General features: G+C 40.9%; 1 long non-coding RNA gene across 1 annotated transcript in view; it reads right to left on the minus strand.

Annotated features, from left to right (window-relative positions):
- Positions 1 to 2,745: 2,745 nt before the first annotated feature.
- The window catches only part of LOC102246372, a 95,342-nt gene continuing 83,832 nt past the window's right edge, over positions 2,746 to 14,255 (minus strand). The window contains exon 4 of the long non-coding RNA XR_001363719.1: positions 2,746 to 2,987. This is a non-coding gene — a long non-coding RNA (uncharacterized LOC102246372). The remainder of the gene's footprint in view (positions 2,988 to 14,255) is intronic.

Here is a 14,255-nt window from a genome sequence, read left to right on the forward strand (position 1 = left end):
CCATTTTCTCTCAGAAGGCCAGCATTCCTTCTTAGGAAAGTTGACTTAAAAAATAAACCAGAATTGAAATAGGTAGAGTAACACTAGAATTTCCCTATTGTGAAAAGACAAGTGAAAGATAGGTGGCATTTTTTGTTGTTTGTTTTTTGGGAAGCACAGAACAGTTTTTATTGTTTTTCAGTTATAAAGTCATAAGACTTCTGAAGTTACTTCTCTTAATAAATGTTTTTAATATCATATTTTTATATTATTAAATAAATTTTACTTGAAAATGTAATTATTTTGTTTATTTGCACTGATAAAAAATACTCGAGAAAGTTCATAGTAACGTTACTGTGGCACATGTAAACTTTAGGGGACTGTGACAGTTAGTGCTATCACCTTTGCTTTTTACCATCTTTTTCTACATTTTATGTATGAGATTACCCCCTTTTTTAAACATTCAGCATTCCGTTAATTCATCAGTAATTTGAGATGTGCCATCTTTTTTTTAATTAAATATATTTTTATTGATTTTCCCCTAAAGAGAAAGGGAAAGAGAGAGAGAGAGAGAAACATCAATGATGAGAGAGAATCATTGATTGGCTGCTTCCTGCATGCCTCCTATTGGGGATTGAGCTCACAACCCGGGCATGTGCTCCGACCAGGAATTGAACTGTGACCTGGTTTTATAGGTCGATGCTCAACCACTGAGGTATGCCAGCTGGGTAAGAGGTGCCATTTAAAAAAAAATATTGATTTTTTACAGAGAGGAAGGGAGAGGGATAGAGAGTCAGAAACATTGATGGGAGAGAAACATCGATCAGCTGCCTCCTGCACACCTCCTACTGGGGATGTGCCTGCAACCAAGATACATGCCCTTGACCGGAATCAATCCTGGGACCTTTCAGTCCACAGGCCGACGCTTTATCCACTGAGCCAAACCAGTTAAGGCCTATGGCTTTTTTATACACCAATAATGAACTCACAGAAAGAGAAACTTAAAAAAAAAAATCCCATTTACCATTGCAACACAAAAATTAAGGAACCTAGGAATAAATTTAACCAAGGAGGTAAAGGACATGTACTCAGAAAATTACAGAATGCTAAGAAAAGAGAAAGAGGAAGACATAAATAAATGGAAGGATATTCCGTGTTCATGGATTGGTAGGATCAACATCATTAAAATGTCCATCCTACCCAAAGCAATCTATAGATTCAATGCAATCCCCGTTCAAATACCAACAATGTATTTCAAAGATCTAGAACAAACTCTCCAAAAATTCATCTGGAACAAGAAAAGACCCCGAATAGCTGCAGCAATCTTGAGAAAGAAGAAAGACGTTGGAAGGATCACAATACCAGATAACAAGCTGTATTACAAAGCCACTGCTCTCAAAACTGCCTGGTACTGGCACAAGAACAGACATATAGATCAATGGAACAGAACAGAGAACCCAGAAATCGACCCAAGCCATTATGCCCAATTAATATTTGACAAAGGAGCATACAATGGAGTCAAGACAGTCTCTTCAATAAATGGTGCTGGGAAAATTGGACAGATACATGCAAACTAGACCACCAACTTACACCATACACAAAAATAAACTCAAAATGGATAAAGGACTTAAACGTAAACCATAAAAATCTTAGAAGAAGCCATCGGCAGCAAAATAGCAGACATTTGTTGTAGCAGTATCTTTACTGATACAGTTCCTAGGGCAATGGAAACTAAGGGGAAAAAAAACAAAACAAATGGGGCTACATCAAAATAAAAAGCTGCACAGCAAAAGAAATCACCAACAAAACAAGAAAGCCCACTGCATGGGAGAACATATTTGCCAATGTTATTTATTTTTAAATGCATTTGCTCTAAGCCCCGGTCTGTCATCTGAAATACAGATACACAGTTATCATTTGGGGGTAGTTGGTTGTTCAAACTCTGGAATTAGCACCTACTAACTTTGTGATATTGGGCAAGTATTAGGTGGCCTCACATAAACTTTCTGATATTAGGCCTTTTTTGACCTGCAGAAACAGGAATGCTACATGGTTAAGCCTGATAACTCACTCTCTCTTTTCCCTGAAATGCAGATAGGCACCAACCTACCTGCCGAAGACCCATGGGAGCCCAGAACAGACAGATGCACACTCCCTGCTCGGTGGTGTGGCTGCCTCCTCTGCCTCCATAGGCAGAGAAGCACAAGGGCTCAGAGACTCTACCAGCTGAACCTAGTGGGCCAGATGCTTCCGGGATGTGGGACACTGACAAACCAAGGTGGATCAGACACCTTAGCTGAATGCAGAACTGCCTTCCAATCCCAGGGTTAGCAAAGAAGAATAAGGCCTTTGACTCATTGCCACAGATTTTTCAGGTTGTTCTGAGAACTGAAGATTTTGTTTTTCCTCTCAGTTCCAGAGCATAGCAGAGGGCTTACATGATGGGGTTTTGCTCTAACAAAACTGGGCCCCATCATAAGCCTTATATCTGTGTTTATAGCAACCACACAATGCATCTGTCTTATTCAATTTAAGCATATACCCACACGTGCACATGCATTTGCGAAGCAAATACAAAACAAATTAGATAACCTCATCATTATCAGAGTACAAAAAAGTTACACTGGATTTTTTTCTCTCAATAATGAACAGGAAGCAATGAAGAGAGGAAATATAAAAAACATTTTGCTGTAGTATTAGCATTATAACTAAATAAAATTTATTAACTTAAGTAAATTCACTTGGCTTTTTATATCTCAAGGAATCTAAGAAATAGCTTTCTTACATATAATGAGGAAGTACATCTTTAAGTCTCTTAATATCTTTCTTCCGTATAACACTCCTATGTCTTGCCTGTTCTTTTCTAGTTCATTCTTTTGGCGCTGAAGCAATCTGTTTACAGAAGAAAACACCACAATCCTTAATTCAAATGATAGCTGGGAAAATCTTTGGACTCCAAGGCCAGCACTTCCCTACTGTGAAGATCCCAAAGATATGATGTCAGAAATCTAAAAAAGAAAACAGAAGAGAGGAAAAGAAAAGAGAAAAGAAAATAACATTGAAACTGGCTTGGTTTAAATTATCTCTCAAGCTGGACTCTTTCAAATGTGAGAAAGTTCAGTGCTCAACATGTATTAACAAACGGTGTTTACAACAGAAATGCCTGGTTGTGCCTAATAATGGCTTTGCTCTTTGAATTAATTCCTTCCTGGTGACAAAGACTGAGCTCATAAACTATGGGTATGGCTAGGCAGGGCACTTTTGTTTGGCTTGGCTCTCTTGAATGAGTAGAAAAGGCTTGGTTAGGCACCTGGTATTTTGTGGCCAGTAATTATAATACAATTGTTACTCTGCATTACCGAAACTTCATTTTTTGACCAAAAGCCAACTGTACTCTTTAAAGCAAACTTCTTTTGAAAGATTAGTGTGCTTTGAAATGATTTTAAAATCCAATCCACTTTGCAAATAGGATTTGGTACAAGTCAGATTTTTTTTCAAGTGATGTTTTGCTTTAATGCAGCATCTCTTTGCCTGTCGTTTGGTCTGAGTTCCTTCAGCTCTTATAAGCAGTGCACAATCTTTCCACTTAAGCAGTCTTTAAAAATATATATATATATATTTCTATTGATTCAAGGAAAAAGGAAGAATGATAGGGAGATAAAAACATCAATGATGAAAGAGAATCATTGATCAGCTGCCTCCTGCACGCCCCACACTGAGGATTGAGCCTGCAACCCAGGCATGTGCCCTTGACCGTAATCAAACCTGGGACCCTTCAGTCCACAGGCCGACGCTCTATTCACTGAGCCAAACCAGATAGGGAAAAAATATTAGGTTGATTTGTAATGGAATAAAGATATACTTCTTGCATACTTGAGTTTGTATACTGAGATCTGTGCCTAATTTAGTTTGAGCTTCTGGGGAAGACAGTGTGCTATAGTGGAGGGCCCACTAATGTGAGAGAGAGTTGTGTGACTTTGGACAAGTCATGTGACTACTCTGGATCTCAGGGTCCTTGATTTATAAAGTGTGTGTATGATGCCTGTCCTGACAACTCATAGAGCTGTTGTGAGAAATGGGATGCTGCATGTGGATGTCATAGAACACAGCGCAGGGCAAGGAGACAGACTAAATAGTATCAAATGCAAAACATAATCAGAAGAAAAATACTATGTAATAACTTTAACTTATATGAACTGGAAGATAGACTGGTGACTCAATTTCATTTTTCTCTTCCTGACACACAAAGGCAACATTTCCCTGCCTCCCCTGCAGTTAGGATGGGGCCTTATCATCAGGTTCTGCGTGGGATGCGGCAGAAGTAATGGAGAGTGCTTGCAGACTTTGCCACAAATCCCACTGTGTGTAAGTATATGCACTGTACTCCCACCTCCCTCTGTGGCAACTGTGAAGGCCAAATGTTGAAGATGATGGTATTTTAAGATGAAAGGAGAATGAATTCCAAAGTCACTTCTTGGAGGAGTTTTTCAGGAGGGACCCTACTTACAGTGGATTGTGAAGTACCATGTAAACTTTTATCATAAGTCAATATTTTGGGGTTAATGTGTTATCTAGTCTATCCTGATTAGCATAGTAGGATAACAACGTATTATTCTAACATGATATATACATATCAGGTATGTATATGTAAGTTATAAGGTGTCAAGGCATGAAGAAGTGGCTCAGTCTATTTCTTTCTTTCCCAAGTATGAAGAACATAAATGTTCGATTTGTGTTCTTGGGCAAAGATGTCACAAGCACAAGTTATGATGACATTCAAGTCTATGGCTTTCTCATTAGACACACATTTACATATAAACCTGGGGGAAATTGCTCACCTGGAGTTGACAGACCCCAGGCTCTTTGCATAACTCGTGGCAGCTGCTCCTGCATTGAGGTTTTTACCTTGCATGACTGTCTTAGCTAGGAGACAGCCCCTCCCTCCTCCACTCAAACTCTCCATGGACACTCAGCATTGTAACAGAGAGGACCCAGGAGATGCTCTTGGATTAGGCAATGAGGAAACCCATACTGTAGGGAACACCACCATTATAAAACATAACAAAGCAGTATGTTTTGCAGGTTTGCTTACTGCTCCCTCCATTCCCAAAACAGTTTCAACATGCACACATCTTCAGCTTAACTTCTGTTCCAGCCACCAGAGCTGTACTCAGACCAAAACCTCACTGCAGCCCTGGAGACTGTCCAGCTGCAGACAGCAGGACAGTGATGCTTTCCCCAGAAATCACACTTTCTTTGTCTAGGACTGGCAAGGAAGCCCCGTTATCTTTGAGGCCCTGGGCTTCAAATATCCTCTGTGGCATGCCTGGTCACCACCCCTGTGCGGGTAAAGCTTTATTCTAACGCCTTTGGACCTGTGAGTAGCATCCCTAGGGAGGGCTGATCACTTCTTTCCTTAACAAAAACTACCTCCTTTGGACCAGTTAACTGGCTTTGATCCCTGGTGGAGAATCCTGCCCAGTGGGCATGCCGACTTGGGCCACTGGTGACACAGGACAAAAGAAGAACCATGAATACAATGGGAAATCTGTCAGCAAAATGGAATAAAATCTTAAATCTTCCTCCTAATGAAGACCAGTAAGTGCAACTGTACTTTGAATAAATAGTGCTGACTTTCAGAAAAGAAGGCATTAATATACTTTCTCTAGGTATTATTATTATTCTGAGAATTGATAACCTGAAGAATAAAGATACTTTGTTTCTAATTGTTGCTTTCTGAGAATTGGTAACCTGAAGAATATACTTTGGCTGTTTCTAATTGCTGCTTTCTAAAATAAATGCTTTAAAAATAATATTACCGCCCTAACCAGTTTGGCTCAGTGGATAGAGCGTCAGCCTGCGGACTCAAGGGTACCAGGTTCGATTCCGGTCAAGGGTATGTACCTTGGTTGTGGGCACATCCCCAGTGGGGAGTGTGCAGGAGGCAGCTGGTCAATGTTTCTCTCATCGATGTTTCTAACTCTCTATCCCTCTCCCTTCCTCTCTGTAAGAAATCAATAAAATATATTTTAAAAAAATAATAATATTACCACTATGTGCTTATTGTAGTACACTTGCCAAGTACAGAAACATATATAAAATGTTTTAATAAGATCTATCAGCTTCTGCCTTTTGATAGTTAGCCATGTACATACATGTCTATCTCTCCTCTACATTATATGTTTCTTGAGGAAAGAAATCATAGCATTTCTTTAACTTTGTGTAGCTCATAACACCCAGACACAGAGTCTTGACTACAATAGAGCACAGTAAATGTTTATGAAATGAATGCCATTCAATTAATTTAGGAAAGTTGGTGTTTTCACCTACCTTTGTGGACCAGAGTCTCCAAGGTTGAAAACAAAATTAAAAAAAGATACCTGCAATCAAGATTACCTATACCTGGCAGGGGTGGTACCTGATTATGGATTCTGCAGTCAGACAGACATGGTCTAGAACCCATCTCTGATCTTATTAGTGGTGTGAACACAGCCAGGTTATTTCAATGCTCTGAATCTCTGGGGCCCCCATTCTTGGACCCAAGCTGATGGAATGATCGATACCTGAAATATTGATGCCTGGGACTGTCCCAATTTTAGCACTGAAAATTCCACACCCTGGAAACTCCTCAATCTTAGGTGAACCAGAAACACTAGTCACCCTACAGAGAAGTGGGACAAATCACACACTAGCTCTTGAAGCTTCTATTTGAAAGCAAAACACAACACTTCTGCTTGTTTCAGTGACTCAAGCAAGTCACATGGCCACAAAAAACTCCAAGAAGTGGGAACATGTCATCCCCACTATATCCAGAGGAGGGGACCTGGAAATATTTGGTTGCCAGCTCTAATGACTACCACACCTGCTTTCTCCCTCCTGCCCCATCTGGGTTTATAGTCTCTCAGGTGACTTTCAGCTCTAGCACCTGACCCTAGAACATTTATTGTCAATGGACTTCTGTTACCCCTACTATACTCTAAGAACAGCATTGGTAAGTGGATACTAAAGACAGTATCAGCTTCTCCTTCAATGATATCCATTCATTTATTTATCGATTAGCAGATTCATTTATTAGACAAATGCTGATTGAACCCCTGTTGTGCTGGAGATGTGCTATGCAATATTATGTAATCTTCAATACAATCCTATATAATAAAAGGGTAATATGCAAATTGACCCTATCAGCAGAACAACTGGGAATGACTGGTCACTATGACACACACTGACCACCAGGGGGCAAATGCTCAATGCAGGAGCTGCCCCCTGGTGGTCAGTGTGCTCCCACAGGGGGAGCTCTGCTCAGCCACAAGCCAGGCTGACGGCTGCCAGCACAGCAGTGGTGGCGGGAGCCTCTCCCGCCTCCTCAGCAGTGCTAAGGATGTCCGACTGCAGCATAGGCCTGCTCCCCGCTGGCAAGTGGACATCCCGGGCTGCCAGAGGGATGTCTGACTGCCAGCTTAGGCCTGATCCCCCGGGGAGTGGGCCTAAGCCAGCAGGTGGACATTCCCCGAGGGGTCCCAGACTGCGAGAGGGCACAGGCCGGGTTGAGGGACCCCCCCCCCCCCCAGTGCACAAATTTTTGTGCACCAGGCCTCTAGTATATTTATAAGCCCAAGAAATAGTGAGCTGGTAAGATTAGGCTTTTACTATGCTGTATATAGATCTCATTTCCTCTATTAAATTATTTTATATTTTTTCTCCTGCCTCTTCTCAACATTCACTAAATAGACTGAATTTAGAAGCTTAAAGTAAGTTATATTATTAAAGTGCTCAAACTAATAAGCTGAAGCCTGCTTAGCCAAAGAGCACTGCTGGATTTGGGGAATGGGATAGGACTTAAAATTGGGAAGTTGTGGTACTCTTTCATATTTGATGGGCCCTGCAGTTTGATTTTATGCCGTAAGTGTGCCATTAGCCTTTCCCAGATGCAAGTAGCTGCTTCCAAAAGTCTAGGTCATAGTGTCTCAATCATCTGTGGAACATTGAAAAACCCATGCCCAGGCCACATCCTGAGCCAATTAAATCAAGATTTCTGGGGTGGGGTGAGACTCAGGCATTATTTTTTAATGCTTCCCAGGTGAAGCCATTGGTTCTCACATTTTAACATGCATCAGAATCACATGGAGGGCTTGTTAAAACACAGCTCTCTGGCCCCGGGCCAGGTGGCTCAGTTGGTTGGGTGTCGTCCCGTGCACCAAAAGGTTACTGGTTCAATTACCAGTCAGGGCACAACTCCAGGTAAAGAGCTGATCAATGCTTGGCTCTCACATTGATAGTTCTCTCTCCCTCTCCCTTCCTCTCTCTCTAAAAATAAATAAAAAATATATTTTAAAAACCCCACAGATCTCTGGGTTCCATCCCCAGAGTTTGTGATTTAATCAGTCTGGGGCAGGGCCTGAGAATATGCATTTCTAACAAGTTCTCAGATGATAATGTCTTGAGACCATATTCTGAGAAGCACTGGTCTAGGAGATGTCCAGTATCCTTAAAAACTAAATAGGATAGTGACAGGGAGGGCTATTCTTGGTTTTTATGATCTCTGGAGGAGTATATAGTATGATAGTATGCTATGCAATGTTTTGCAATCTTTTAAAAAATATACCTAGCTATACAAATTGTTTTTTACTTAAGACTATATGTTTTAAAAAATGAATGGAGAGGGAGAGAGAGATAATTAGAAACATCAATGTTTCTATCATTGATCAGCTGCCTCCTGCACACCCACACTGAGAACCAAGCCCTGACTGGGAATTGAACTGTGACATCCTGGTTCATAGGTCGATGCTCTACCACTGAGCCACACCAACCAGGCAAGACTATAACTTAAGACTATTTTTACTTAAGACTATATGCATTTCATATGAACGCATATGAACTTGCATTATTCTTTTTCATGAGTCTGTATCACCCCATTGCAGCTGTGTAGCATAAGTTGTTTAATCAGTTTCCTATAAATGGGTTTACTTTTTTCTTTTGCATTCAGACAGCAAGACAAACAGCTCTATGAAATTTTTTGATCAAGATTATGTCAAATTTCCATTTTGATCCAAACTGCCAAACTCGCTGGAAATTTCCAAGAGTCAGTACAGTAGCAAGGGTCCTGCTGCCAGGCTGCCTGGGGTCAGCTAGTGGCTTAGCCACCTACTAGTTCTGTAACCTGGGGCAAATTATATTCAACCTCCCTATGCCTTGGTTTTCCCAAGCATAAACTGGTGAGAGTGGTAACTCTTTCCTCACTGGGTTGTTATGAGGACTAAATAAGAGACTACATGTGAAGCAGTACAACACCTGACAGAAAGCAAGTCCTTGGTAACTGACACAAAACAGAAAACAAAAGGACAGGACCAGGCAAGTAGAACCCCTGAGACAATGGTGGTGACACAGATTATCCCATCTTGATTTGGGCCTCTGCTTCCATGTAGCACGAATGGTTCCCAATGACCCCTACATTTAGGCTACACAGTTATGCTGCACTGATGGGGCTTGTGTTACAGGCATGGTATGCCTAAGGGGTCTGGCGCTTTCACTAGAACCAATGTGACTTCCCTGAGGCTCAGGCCCTTGCCTTTGCCTTAGGTCCTATCACAAGAACGGACACAGACTAAGTGGGGGTTCTAACACTAGAACCTTCAAAGGAGTGATGTGCCAAGAATGAGATTTAATGCTGACTACAGGTATAGGAGGCTTACCTGGAGAAACTGAAGCTGAAAGAAAAGTGACTTGCCTAACATTACACAAAAGGAAATGATGGAGGTGGAATTAGTCCAGGAGAAAGCATTGCTTTCCATTGTGCAAAAGAGTCTCCAGGTCTCTCTCTGATGAAAGGAATGGTGTTGCCCATGTAAAGAAATGATGACGATGATGATGGACTAGGACAAGGACTGCTAATTAACGTCACTTGAACACCATGGATCAGTTGCTGTACTTAGCACTTTATATGGATTATTTTACTTAATTCTCATGACCCTATGGCTGTGTTCACTGTGTGCCAGCTGCACTTTTAAGCACTTTATACATTCAGATTCATTTCATTCTCACAATCCCACAAGGTAGGTACTAGTATTATCACCATTGTACAGATGATGAACGAGGGATAGCTAACTTGCAGAAAATTAGTGAGTAGTGGGTTCACAGTTCTGACCCAGATATTCTTGCTGTTTTGTTTGGATTTTTTATTTTTAAGATTATTTTGTAATTAAAAAGAATTTTTTCCAAACTATAAAAGAAAGTTTATTTAGAAAGTCACACAGAGAGAAGTGAGCCGTAGAAGAAATGGTCTCAGGAAACAAGTTGAAGAGGCAAAAGAAAGGCCTTTGGAGCTTCGGAGAAAGAGAGAGAGGCAAGGAAAACATCCCTTGGAAAGGCGCAAGTGTGCTCCATAGAGAGAGCCACCTCTTGTGGGAATTTTTTAAATTCGGGTGGAGGAGGTTGCATTAACCACACTGTTTCATCCGTAGTACCCTCTCTTCATTGGTCTCTGCAAGGCCCTTCTTTGGTTTTATCTGTCTTCTACCTACCTACCTACCTACTTATCATCTCCTCCCATTCTGCTCCCTCCCTCTAGAACAGTGGTTCCCAATGTGGGGCACACGCCCCACAGGGGGGCAATTTGATTGATTTTTAAGGGGGGCAATTCTAGAATGAGTTATTAACAGTGATTTTTTTTTGCATTTTGTATGGTTCTAGGGGCCTCATATACAGTATATAAATATATATATGGTGACATATTTATGCATTTCAGTTCTCTATTATATGTTTTGAAACTTTATTTGCTATTTTTCATATCACTTCATATTATTATTTTTAAACAATTTCTTAGTGATTTCTTCCTCAGTACTTCAACTATCCTTTTGTTCTTTTATTTTTCTCTTTCATGGATGCCATGTTCTTTGGGAGCTTGTTTAGACCAAGTTAATGGCCTTTTAGGCTTCCTCCACGTGAATAGGAGTTCACTTTTTGAATAATAAGAATTATATGTCACAGGTGGGGCATCAGGATTTTAGAGATGCTTAGGTGGGGCATGGTCAAAAAACGGCTGGGAACCAATGCTCTAGAAGCAACCATTCTACTGTACTTAATGAAATGTATATCTTGCTGTTTCTGTGAGTTGCTGTAAAATCTATGCTGTAACAGGTTGTGTGTTGTGTTGTGTGCAGTTTCTTATCCACTCTTCCAAGGGCAGCAAAGGCCTGTGTTAAGACTGCTGCTGCTATAGGCTGCCCTAAAATGCCTCCACTACCGTTCTAGAAAAGTTAACTCTCATACTGCCCTCACTCTTGATGTGCATGGAGCCAGCAAGTGAGTCTGAGGGCATGGAAATCATGTGGTCTTAGTTCCATTTACAACTAACACATCTGGGTTAATATAGTTGCAGTAGAACTGGAAAGATCAGCAAGATGAAAGGATAAGCTAGTCCAAGGGTTGGTGGAGGTCTGGCCTCACATTCATCCGCTCTCCTAAACCCGGGTCACCACGTAAACACGATAGGCTTGCCATAAAACATGGCTTTAGGAAATTCCCCTTGCCTTCCACTTCCAACCAGATTAGCAGCCCAGGCCTTTGCAGAGAGCTGGGTCCATCAACACCGGAGCTTTAGCAAAGCACCTAACTCACATATCCAAGTCAATTCCTGATGGTCAAGAAAACAATGTTCTAAAGCTAGAGGTGCAATTAAATCTGCATAAACCAACCAATATAGTCATCCCAAACTCAGACCCAGTTGAGGGCAGGAGCACCTCCACCATCCCCTAGTTCAGAATTCAACCTTCATTCCTGCCATGCTTTTCTCTCAAGGTCCACATTTCAGCTGCCTACTGGACAACACTGCCTGATGCTCACTGCTCTAAACTCAACAAATGAACTCATCTAGTTTCTCCCCCGCCCTCCAGGCCTGCTAGATCCTTATGTTTATTTATTTATTTGTTTGTTTATTTATTTATTTTTCATTTATTTATTTTCAAAATATATTTTTATTGATTTCTGAGAGGAAGGGAGAGGGAGAGAGGCGTAGAAACATCAATGATGAGACAGAATCATTGATCAGCTGCCTCCAAAAGCTAGGCATATAACCTTGACCAGAATTGAACCTAGGACTCTTTAGTCTGCAGGCCAACGCTCTGAGACAAACTGGCTAGAGCTAGATCCTTATCTTTATCTTTTTACTCTCCCAAGCCAGAGATTCCTCCCTTTGTCTTGTCTTCTACATGCTATACATGTCAATATCAGTAAGTTCTAACCACCCAGTGTCTCATATCTCTTTTCTCTCTCAGTGCCCACCACCTTTGCCTTTATTACTCTCACCATATAAATGAGTTATTACGTTAGCGCTCAGCAAATGGCAGCCATTGCCATCTCACCCATCTCTCTTCTTTCTCATGAGTGTCATACACGGTTGCCAACTCAGTTATGAAAGCATGGTTGTAAGCATGCCACTTTCCTGCTCAGAAACCACCCGTGGCTTCCAAATTCCATTGCTTGATATATGCCCTGCACATAACTCCCATCTATTGTTACCGTAAATTTTTCAACATTCATTTCCCTTCATGTGCCCTTCGCACCAGCTAAACTGAATCAGTATTTCTGCTGCAAACACTCCACACCTTCTCACCTCCTTTTCCATCACCATTGTTTACAGTCCATCTTCCCGGAGTAACCTCTGTTCCCCCAGCTCTGCATTTTCAAATACTAGTTATTCTTCAAAACTCAATTACCATGCCACTTTCATAAAGCCAGCAATGAATGCTTTGCTCTGCCCTGCCCTGCCCCCATAACTGGAAGTTATTGCTCCAGCCTATTAGTTTTCATAGCTCTTTATCTAGACCTCTCCTACAATACCAAACATTTCCTTTGTGTATTAGTTTTTTTTTTTTAAATAACAAGACATCATTTGTTAAAATGTTAATGGTCTTTTCATTTAATCCTCCTAATGTCTCCATGAGGTAGCTACTATTATCCCCATTTTGTAGGTTAGGAAACTGAGATATGGAGACGTTAAATAATTTATCCAAGAATGCTTAAGCGGTCAAGCCAGGGTTCAAACGAACAGAGGCTTACACTTCGTAACCACAACTACACAAAACAATAGACAAGGAGCTCCTGGGTAGCAAAAAACCTTGTATGCTCCATCCTTGCAGGTCACAAAGTACATAATGCCATTCATGACACTTTAAAGAAGCTCAGTAGAAAGAGGTACAGATTTGGTGGGTAAATTCATGACTATTCTATGGTGTTTGATGCAAATACTGTGGTTCCTTTTTCCTACTGCTCCCCTTCCCTGTTTCTTTCTTTTTGCCCCTGTTTTGCCCTCAGCCTGTGGAGACGACAATAGTTATCAGGAAGGGCCGAAGGGCCTCTTTCAACTCTAAGAAGACTCTGGAGGGGTTCTCCTAGGGCAGTGGTTCTCAACCTGTGGGTCCCGACCCCATTTGGGGGTTGAACGACCCTTTCACAGGGGTCGCCTAAGACCATCGGAAAACACATATATAATTACATATTGCTTTGTGATTAATCACTATGCTTTAATTATGTTCAATTTGTAACAATGAAAATACATCCTGCATATCAGATATTTACATTACGATTCATAACAGTAGCAAAATTACAGTTATGAAATAGCAACAAAAATAATTTTATAGTTGGGGGTCACCACAACATGAGGAACTGTATTAAAGGGATGCGGCATTAGGAAGGGTGAGAACCAATGTCCTAGGGAGTAGAGGCTTCCTGAGTAGCATTCAGGCAGCAGCCTTCTTCAGCTGGCAAAAGCTCTGCATTTTGTAACCTCAGGTCATTCCAGAGAACAAACCTTTTGAAATAAACACAGGGGAATGGGCCTTTTATTATCTCCAGATGGACAGAACAGCCTTGGAAGATGCAGAAATAACTCTGGTATGCCTGGATCACACTTCTGTTATCTTCCAAAGGGAAAGAAAGATCCTTTCACTTAGAAGTGGTAACTTGTGTTAATTAAAAAGCCAACTTGGACTAAATTCTGAAGATTGAACCTTTCCCCATCCAGATTTTTCCGGTTTGCATTTTATTTAACTTTGCATCCCCTTCCCTCTTTTAAAATCAGATATTAGGGTGGGTAGTGTTAACATAAAAAACATTCAAACCTGTAAATAATTTTTTGTGAGTTTATTTGAGCCAAACTGTCAACAATTGCCAGGAAGCAGAATCTCAACGTATTAGAATAATGCTCCGGAGAATGACATTTTATTGAGTGTCACACACGGTTTTATATATTACAATCAAAGGAGACATAAGTGGGTTACATG

The sequence above is a fragment of the Myotis brandtii genome, unplaced genomic scaffold (genome assembly GCF_000412655.1).
Source record: "Myotis brandtii unplaced genomic scaffold, ASM41265v1 scaffold112, whole genome shotgun sequence".
In the NCBI taxonomy this organism is placed as follows: domain Eukaryota; kingdom Metazoa; phylum Chordata; class Mammalia; order Chiroptera; family Vespertilionidae; genus Myotis; species Myotis brandtii.